Source organism: Canis lupus, chromosome 26, assembly GCF_048164855.1.
Source record: "Canis lupus baileyi chromosome 26, mCanLup2.hap1, whole genome shotgun sequence".
Taxonomy (NCBI): Eukaryota; Metazoa; Chordata; class Mammalia; order Carnivora; family Canidae; genus Canis; species Canis lupus.
The window spans coordinates 3,373,585-3,384,761 of record NC_132863.1 but is presented as its reverse complement, the minus strand read 5'-3'; positions in this window follow the sequence as shown (position 1 = coordinate 3,384,761).

The following is an 11,177-nucleotide window of genomic DNA, read 5'->3' as shown; positions in this document are numbered from 1 at the left end:
AGTACCTTCTCTCATAATCATAGTTTGGTCTTCTTTTTTAAAATTAAAAAAAAAAGGATTTTATTTATTTATTCATGAGAGACACAGAGAGAAAGGCAGAGATATAGGCAGAGAGAGAAGCAGGGTCTATGCAGGGAGCCCGACGTGGGACTCGATCCCAGGACTCCAGGATCACGCCCTGGGCTGAAGGCAGGCGCTAAACCGCTGAGCCACCTAGGCATCCCAGTTTGGTTTTTTTCTTCTCTCTCTCTCTCTACATCCCTGCCTGGATCCCTCCCTCCCTCCCTCCCTTCCTCCATCCTTTCCTCCCTCCCTCTCTTTTTGTCTCTCTATAGAGGAGTTGACCCTGTAGAGCTCTAGTTCTTTTTTTTTTTCAATGAAAAATAGATAAAAGTTAAAATTGCCTATCTTTCCAGATCTCCCCTTCTTTTCTGCTGTCCATTTTCACCCCCAGAATTCCAGAACTTGTTAGCTTGGAGTTCAATTGTTTATGGTAATATCAAATCCACAGATGAATTCATAACTCTGTAGATAAAAAGAAGTCTTGAAAACAGAGCAAGTGAACTGAGGATGACCTAGAACATCTTTGTAAGGCTAACATATCTGCTCTACTTTTAGAACCTAGTAAACCTAACTCACAAAACTAAGTTCCAATCATATCGTAGGAAAAACATTATATTGAAGGTCAGAAGTCCTCTGATCCCACATCTATCACACCTAACTTTGTAAAACTAGACAAATGACTTGATTTCCTTGAGGCACAGATATCTTACCAGCCATATGAGTGTTTAAGTGACATTACTAGGTCACTTCTAACTTGAACATTCTATGATTCAAAGATTTATTCCTAAATGGGGTATAGATGATAAAATGTGTTCTACTGGAGTTCCATAAAATTCAGGAGACTATGTGAATTCCTTTTTAAGGTAATGAAGTCTGCTTTGTTTGTTATGATCCCCATTTATTTCTTCCTTCACCTACCTTGAAAACTGAATTTATTTGTAACCTAAGACAACTTTTTCCACCCAAGGTTCTTTGCCTTGGGGAGCTGGAGGTAAAGTGTATGTCCCATAATATAAGAGGCAGCTCTATGGAGTTTTGCCTCTTTAACCAAACAGCAGTCTCTCTAGGAGCCACACTTCTCAGGACTATATTGATTATTCCTTTTGTTCAAAATACATCTATGCTATCTGCAAATGTCTGACATCACATTTCAGATGGTCGTTTTCAGAGGGACATCTATAGAAATGAAACATATCTGTATTTCTATAAAGTCAGGTTGGAAAAGAAAATGTGGAAAATTATGATCTACAAATACACTCATTTCTGAATTGTATTTATTCTCAGCTTCCATTCCCATGTCTATATCATAAAAATAACAATACCTTTCTTCACGATTTTGGAATATTGAATGAGATAATACATTGAAGTGCATGTGAAAGACTTGAAAATGCAAGATACCACTCAGAAATTCCTAGTTAGTATTACATAGTAATCTCAGAGCTGACAGGGGTTAAGTGCCTGCGTAAAAGTGACAACCTAGTGACAGTATTAGCAATTTATACTTGGCTCAGGCCACCAGAATTGGTGGTCTTAACTTTCCAACCCATATTAATGGATCCTCATTAATGACACATTTAGAAGAATAAGTACAGAAGGAAGAATTAGATTCTAGAATGATGCTTCTCATTAAGCCTCTATTCTTTCACTTCTTGTATTTCTGACAAGAACTTCAGAAAACTCATTAGGGATTAGAAATTTTATCTAAGACACTTTAAGATTTCCAAACTGAAACCCCCTAGCATCCTATCACTAAAGGTTAGACTTGTTTTGTCACCTCTCATGTATTTCTAAATGTATCAGCAGTGACCATAAGAAAAATAGGTGAATATAGATAGTTTTGATCTTTACTCCGGGTCAGTTTGTAAACATTTAAGTGCCCAGATCTGGATGCACACTAAAGGCATGGTTAGCTTTTGAAAAACCCCAACCAGAAGTCTACACTCCAGCCAGGGTATCCTTGATTCTCTAAACCAGCGTTAACATTGGTGCTTTTCAAATTTTAATACCAGATGAATCACCTGGAAATCTTGTTAAAATGGAGGTGATGACTCAGTAGGTCAGCGATCAGCCCTGAAATGTTGCATTTCTATTAGGTTCCAGGTGACTTGTGATGTTACAGGTCTCAGGGCTACTATTTGAGTTGTAGGTTGCAGGTGTGTTACTTATCATAGGGATACCATAAGTAAGATTTAATTGGGGAAATAAGTAGTGTTCAGTAACATCTTCTAGTGTTTCTTGACTAGTATATAACATCTGGTAAGCCCTAGAGTCAAATTCTCCTAATGCACCTGGGATTTCAGATTCCATGAAGAGCTCGGTTTGGTCACAGCATGTAGGATTCTTGCACAACACAGGAAGATGTAGAAAAGAGGCCTCCTCAATGAGATATACATATTATTATTGATAATCCAACAATAACAATAACTTTAGCTTGTTGAGATTTATCAAGTGCTAAGCAAATATTAACTTGCTTTACTCAATATCTGAGATACAGAAAGACTCAGTGAAGTGTCATGTGTGACAACCAGTTATCTCCCAATATCCTTTTCGCCTTTCTCATTCTTTACTGTCCCATAGTAATAGAACCATTCTGTCTTAGCTGACACATGGCCACCAGCTTCCCATATAGGAAGATTGGTCATGTGATTGTGTCCTGGCTGAGGGAATGAAAGTGTAAGAAATGGTACAACTTCTAGGTTATGACTTTCCAAGAAAGGTGGCCACTATCCCTTTGACCTCCTCTCCTTGACACAGGCTAGAACTTGGATAGTCTAGAGGGGAGTTTCCAACAGATGGAAGCTGCATATTAAGAATGGAATATACTGGGACCCTAGGGGATATACACTTTTGCTGTATACTTAATAATTATAAATGTTTTAAAAGGTAAAATATTTTATCTACTCTTGTTTTGGCCTTACAATGACTATGAGGGTTAGAGAGATATATTCCAAGTTCATAGATGAAGATACTGAGGCTTGGAAAGTTTGAATAATGAAGCTAAGAAAAACCTGGACTTGAACCTGGTACTTTATTTATAAATCTTGTTTACTTTCTATTTCTTAATACTGACCTGTGTTTATGTAGACTTGGAAAGCACCCTACAGAAAAGAGGTTGGCCTCGGTTTGAAATGCAAGCCAGAGTTCCATGACTATAATATTAAAATGCAAAGAGGAAGAAACTCTTTCATTTCTGAGTGCACCGGACAAACCAGCACTAGACACAGAAGGCTTCCACTCATGAATGTCTTTAATTTTGGTTAAAGGAAAAAAATAAAACACCATGCAGTCAAATGCTCTATCCTCCCCCAATGCAACAAATGCCAAATTTTAAAAAAGACATGGATCTGCAAATCTAAGATTAACCAGCTTCAGGTTGGATAAACCCGAAGAGGCCTACACTAGACATCTTATCATCAAATTCTGGAACGCCAAAGGCAAAAAAAAAATCTTAAAAACAACTAAAGAAATGCAACGTGTTATGTACAAGTGATCCTCAGTAAGATTATCAGGATATTTATTGGCAGAAACCCAGGAAGCCAAAAGACAGTGGAATGATATATTTAAAAAACTGAAAGAAAAAAAAACCCTGTCAATCAAGGATTCTATGTCTGGCAAAACTATCTTTCAAAAAATTAGAGCAATCAAAACTATCTTTCAAAAAATTAGAGCAATCAAGATAAACAAAAGCTGAGGGAGTTCATTACCACTAGACCTGCCCTACAATATCAGCTAATGATAGTACTTAAGTGGAAATGAAAAGACACTAGACAGTAACTGAAAGCCATGTGAAAAAACAAAAATATCCAGTAAAGACAAATACATAGACAGATATAGAAACAAGTATTATTATAATTTTTGGCTTATAACTTCATTTTTAGATTGCTTTAAGAAACAAAGACAAATTCACAAAGAATTATACATCTAAGTTAATGTATATATGATATATATGAAGATGAGACATATTTGTGATAAAATTTATGACATCAATAAAATAAAGGACATTACTGTAAAGCAGTGCAGTTTTTGTTTGATTGAAATTAAGTTGGTATAAATTTATAGGTTTGTAAGACTTTAGGATGTCATATGTAATCACAAAGAAAACATTTATAGACTATACACAAAAACAAAGGAGAAGGAAATCAATACATGACAAAACAAAAAAAAAATCAAATAAACACAAATGAAAGAACTAATGCAGGAAATGGGGGACAAAAAGGTTATAAGACAAAAAAGCTTTCTGCCCAAAAAAAGATAGAAACTCTTCCTTATCAGTAATTACTTTAAGTGTAAATGGATTAAATTCCCTAGTTAGAAGGCTGACCAAGTCATAGACTAACAGAATGGATTAAAACAACAATAGTATCCAACTGTATGCTGTCTTCCTACTGACCTCCCAACATACAGTAGTTGAAAATGGAAGGATGGGAGAAGATAGTCCATGCAGACAGTACCCAAAAGAAAGAAGGAGTGGTTATACCAACATCAGACAAGATAAACTTTAAATTAAAAATCACTATGAGAAAAAAAAATCACTATGAGAGTTCAAGAAAGATTTTGTTTAACGATAAAAGGGTCAATTTTAAAGAAGATATAACAATTATAATCATGCATGCACCAAACATCAGAACTCCAGAACATATGAAGTAAATAAAATTGAAAGGAAAATAGTTCTATAATAGTAGGAGATTTTCATACCATACTTTTCAATAATGGGTAGAACATCCAGACAGAGGAAACAAAGGACTTTAACTACACTAGAGACCAACTGCACCTGACATGCATTTACAGAACACTTTACCCAACAACAGAAAAATACATATTTTTCTCTAATTCACATCGAATGTTATCCAGAATAAACTACATATTAGGTCCTAAAACAAATCTTAGTAGATTGAAAGAAGTTGAAACTACACAATGTGTCTTTTTGGTAACAGTGGAATGAAATCAGAAATCACGGACAACCTGGTTGGTTCAGCGGTTTAGCACTGCCTTCAGCCCAGGGCCTTGTCCTGGAGACCTGGGATTGGGTCCCACGTTGGGCTCCCTGCATGGAGCCTGCTTCTCCCTCTGCCCTGTCTCTGCATCTCTCTCTCTGGGTGTCTCTCATGAATAAATAAATAAAATCTTTGAAAATAAAAAAAGAAATCAGAAATTAGTAGCAGAAGTAAAACTGGAAAATTCTTAGGTATATGGAAAATTAAGCAATGCACTCTTACATGATCAGTGGTCCAAAGAAGAAACACAAGGGAAATTAGAAAATATCTTGAGATAAATGAATATGGAAACATAGCATATCAAATTTAAGAGATAGAGCAAAAGCAGTACTAAGAGGCAAATCTATAGTTGTGAATGTTTACATTAAAATAGAAGAAAGGGGTGCCTGGGTGGCTCAGTTTGTTAAGCATCTGCCTTCAGCTCAGGTCATGAACTCAGGGTCCTGGGATCGAGCTCCATGGTGGGCTCCCAACCCAACATAGAGTCTGCTTCTCCCTTTTTCTCTGCCCCTTCCCACCTCTTGTTCTCCCTTTCTCTCATAAACTAATAAATAAAATATTATAAATAAATAAATAAATAAATAAATAAATAAATAAATCCAAAAGTAAAAACTTAACTTCATACCTCAAGGAACCTTCAAGAAGAAGCTAAACCCAAAGCTAGAGAAGAAAAAAATAATAATAAAGATTAAGTCAATGGTAAATGAAATAGAGAAGAAAAAAAGCAGTAAATAATATCAACAAAACCAAGAGCTGGCTATTCAACAAGATCAACAAATTTGAGAAACCCTTAGCTAGATTGACTAAAACGAAAAAGTGAGAAGACTCAAATAACTAAAATTGGAAATGAAACTGAGCACATTGCTACTAATTTTTCAAAAGCAAAAAGTGAGAGTAATATGAAAAATTGTAGTCCAACAAATTAGATCACCTAGATGTGATGGAAAAATTCCTAGAAACCCTCACTCTAGTAAGACTGAGTGAAGAAATAGATAATTAAAAAAGAATACAACTAATCTATTATGTAGTAAAGAAATTAGATGATTAATTATAATTAATAAGAAAATTAAATCAATAATCAAATCTTCCAACAAGGAATGCCCTGGATAAGATGGCTTCTACCTGATGAATTCAACCAAACATTTAAAGATTTAACACCAACATCTATCAAACTCTCCCAAAAACATTGAAGAGAACACTTTCTAACTCATTATTTGAGACTAGCATTACCTGGTACCAAATCCAAAGATGTTAAGTGAAAACTACATATCAATATCCCTTATGAATATTGATGCAAAAATTCTCAACAAAATACTACTGTTGAATTCAACAGCATGTTAAAAGGATCATATACCACAGCCAAGTGGAATTTATTCCTTGAATTCAAGGATGGCTCAACACATGAAAACCAATCAAAGTAATAATACATTACATTGACAGAATAAAGGAGGAAAACGTAGAATCATCTCAACTGATGCAGAGAAAACTATTTGACAAAATTCAACACCTATGCATGATTAAAAACACTTAACAAATTATGGGTAGAAGGAAGTTGCTCTAATACAATAAAGACCATATATGAAAACCTGATGGTTAACATCATATACAATGGTAAAAGACTGAAAGCATTTCCTCTAAGATGGAGAACAAGACAAAGATGTCTGCTTTCACCACTTGTATTCAATATATAGTGGAAGTTCTAGCCCAACGCAGTCAAATAAGATAAAGAGGTACAAATCATCCAAATCAGAAAGGAAGAAATGAAATTATCTCTGTTAACAGATGACATGAAAAAAAAAAAAAACAGATGACATGATCTTATATGTAGAAAACCCTGAAGATTCCATAAAAAATAACTGTTAGAAATGATAACTGAAGTCAGCAAAATTGCAAGATATAAAACTAACACAGAAAAATTGATTGCATTTCTATACACTAATAACGAACAATCTGAAAAAGAAATTAAGAAAACAATTCCACTTACAACAACATCAAAAAGAGATAATATTTAGGAATAAAATTAACCAAGAAGGTAAAAAGACTGGTACACTGAAAGATACAATGTTTTCAATTATTGTTAAATGAAATTTTAAAAAGAATAAATGGAAAGACATGCATGTTCATGGATTGGAAGACTTAATATTCTGAAGATAGCCAATATTTCCCAAAGTGATCCACAGATTCAATGACATCCCTTTCAAAATCCCATTGTTGTGGGGTTTTTTTTCAGAAGTAGAAAAATCCATTCTAAAATTTATGTAAATATCAAGGGATCCTGGATATCCTAAGTAATCTTTAAAGAGAAGAAAATTGAAAATTCACACTTCTTGATTTCAAACTTACTACAAAGCTATAGTAATCAAAACAGTGTGGAACTGGTATAAATGCAGACATAAAGAACAAATGAAAAGAATAGAGACCCTAGAGATAAACCTTTGCATATACAGTCAAATTATTTTTTACTGGGCAGCCCCGGGGACCAGCGGTTTGGCGCCGCCTGCAGCCTGGGGTGTGATCCTGGGGACCCGGGATCGAGTCCCACATCGGGCTCCCTGCATGGAGCCTGCTTCTCCCTGTGCCTGTGTCTCTGCCTCTTTCTCTCTGTGTCTATGAATAAATAAATAAAATCTTTAAAAAATTATTTTTTACTAAGTTTCTAAGACTCTTTAATGGGAGAAAGGACAGCTTTTTCAACAAATTGTGGAAATTTGGATATCCACATGCAAAAGAATGAAGCTGGACCATAACTTTAAACCGTATACAAAATTAGCTCAAAATAGATCAAAGATTTAAGTGCAATATCTGAAACTTAAATTTTTAGAAGAAAACATAGGAGACAAACTTCATGATGTTGAATTTGGCAACAATTTCTTGGCTATGATACCAAAAGCACTGGCAACAAAAGGAAAAGTAGATAAATTGGACCTCATCAGAATAAATTTTTTTTAAATGTTGTACCTCAAAGTACACTATTAACAGAGTGAAATGGCAACCATAGAATAGGATAAAATATTTGCAAATCAAAAGTCTGATAAAGAATTTTCAGAATACACAATGAACTCCTGTAACTCAACAAGAACAAAACAGCCAAAGAACTCAATTTTAAAATGGGCAGGGTGTTATTCTTTCTATAGGGTGTTATTCTATATGTTGGCAAATCGAACACCAATAAAAAATAAATTTAAAAAATAATAAAAAGAAAAATAGGTAAAGTGGCAGAAGGGGTGGTGGTGCTGGCTAGCTCAGTCCATAGAGCATGCAACTTTTGATCTTGAGGTTGTGAGTTCAAGCCCCATGTTGGGTGTACAACTTACTTAAAATTTCTTTTAATTAAAAAAAATAATAAAAATAAAAACAAGAATGGTAAAAGGACTTGAATAGACATTTCTTCAAAGCAGGTTTATAGATGACCAATCAGTACATGAAAAGATGCTCAATTATCACTAATCACTGGGGAAGTACAAATCTAAGTCACAATGAGGTACCACTTCACACCCATTAGGATTGCCATTAACAAAAAAAACAAAACAAAACAAGAATAAATAACTCAAATAAGCAATATAACTTTATGACTAAGGGAAGTAAGAAATTTAAAACAAAAGTTAGTAGAAAAAATAATAAGAAAAAAGCAAAGCAGAAAATAACAAGTGTCTACAAAGATGTGGAGAACTGGACCCCTTGTGCACTGCTGGTAGAAATGTAAAATGGTCCCAGCACTGTGGAAAAACAGTATTGTCAGTTCCTCAAAAAATTAAACATAGAAGCACCGTGATTCATAAATTCTGCTTCCAGGTATGTACACAAATTAATTGAAAGAAGGGACTTCAAAGATGGATATCTTTGACGTCAAACAAAATATGGTACATACATACTGTAGAATATACTTCAGTCTTTCTTTTTATAATATATTTATTTTTTATTGGTGTTCAATTTGCCAACATACAGAATAACACCCAGTGCTCATCCCGTCAAGTGCCCCCCACAGTGCCCGTCACCCACTCACCTCCACCCCCCGCCCTCCTCCCTTTCCACCACCCCTAGTTCATTTCCCAGAGTTAGGAGTCTTCATGTTCTGTCTCCCTTTCTGATATTTCCCACACATTTCTTCTCCCTTCCCTTATATTCACTTTGACTATTATTTATATTCCCCAAATGAATGAGAACATACACTGTTTGTCCTTCTCCAATTGACTTACTTCACTCAGCATAATACCCTCCAGTTCTATCCTCGTTGAAGCAAATGGTGGGTATTTGTTGTTTCTAATGGCTGAGGAATATTCCATTGTATACACAGACCACATCTTCTTTATCCACTCATCTTTCGATGGACACCGAGGCTCCTTCCACAGTTTGGCTATTGTGGACATTGCTGCTAGAAACATCGGGGAGCAGGTGTCCCAGATATTCTTCAGTCTTAAAAGGAAGGAAATTCTGGCACATGTTATAACATGGATGAATCTTGGAAACACTATGCTAAGTGAAATAATTTTCCCCCATTGCAAAATTTTTAACAGATTTATTTATATATTTATTTTAGAGAGAGGAGTGAGCACTAGAGTAGGGGAAAGGGCAGAGGGAGAGGGAAAGAGAGAATCTCAAGCAGACTCCTCACTGAGAGCAGAGCCCTCTGGGGGGCTTGATCTCATGACCCTGAATCATGAGCCTGAGCCAAAACTGAGAGTAGGACTCTCACCCAACTGAGACACCCAGGTGCCCCTCCCCCTATTGTAAATTTTAAATAATTTTTCAGGCTCCTGTAATTCCTGCCTTTTCAAGAACACATTTGAGATGAAAGGATCAGGCTAATTGCACTTAGCAGGAAAGTCTGGAAGTTCTGGAAAGTTCTGCATGTATCAACTTTCTGTTATTCTTTCCACAAGATAAACATACAGACTAAATATTGTATATGTACCATTTACTTTTATCAAGTTGTTCCTCCTCTTCCCTTTGCTCCCTGCCTCCCAACTTTGTCCCTCCTCAACCTATCTCAGCGCCTGTCATTAGGACCAAGGGATCTCAAATATGTGAACCCCAGTAATACAAAGATAGATGGCACCAGACATCTGAGTGTACTTCTGTGAATTAACAAAATTCCTCAAGCCATTTATGAAATCCATGTAATGATTTCATAGTGCACAGCATACCCATTCTTGTGACCACATTTCTGTACCCATCCTTGCACACACATGTGTGATCTACAGAGAGAAGAAAGTTCTATTTCCTTGAGGATACTATATGCAAGGCACATGGATATGCACTTCTTTGAGTTGTCTTATCAAGTCCTCCAAAAAGCACCACGCAGTCCGATTGTCATCCTCATTCGCAGGTGAGGAGCTCAGAAAGGTGAAGCAATGGTCACACCTATACCTGCTTCTTCCACCTTGGTCCCAGCCACCATTACCATGGAGTTCCACTGAACTCAAAATAATAATATCTTGCATTGAAGTGTACAGGCTTCTCTGTTAGTTTTACTTTTCTAGTTTCTGTTTTTTATTTTTTCTGTTTTTTTTTTTTTTTTTTTTTTTTTTCAGTATCTACTGGTGGGGTTCTTCAGACTTCCTGCATGGGGAGAAAAACAACCTTGGACTCTCTCCTCCATTAAAACTGTTATTACCAATAATTGCTCTCTAGGATTCTGGCTCCCTGAAAATTCAGCTGCAGGGAACTTTCCAGAAAAAAAAAAAGGAGATCATATTTTGGAAACAGATCTATGAAGAGTACGCCTTCTTTGGAATGAATTCAACAAAAAGTCAGTCCTTGGCTTCATTTTACAGCAGGAAACAGCCTGTTTAGTATTGGTTTTTCCAAAGGCCTCTGGCCCTTCCTTTGTCTACAGAGGGTCATAAAGGCAGGTGCAAGCAGGGAGTCAGAGAGCAGACAAAACTGACCTTTAAAGTTTTGTTTCAGGCCAGTGTGCATGACTCCCAAAAGCGTACTGACTAACACAAATAGCTTTCAACCTCTGCCCTCCTCACTTGTGTCTTGCCATTGTGGGGGAGGCATTCATCTTCTGCCATGACACATCTTTTTAAGACGGAGAGACTGTGTATTGAGTTATTATGATGATTGTGACCTTCTTCTGTGACCCATTATTTTTCTCCCACAATGAACATACTGAGT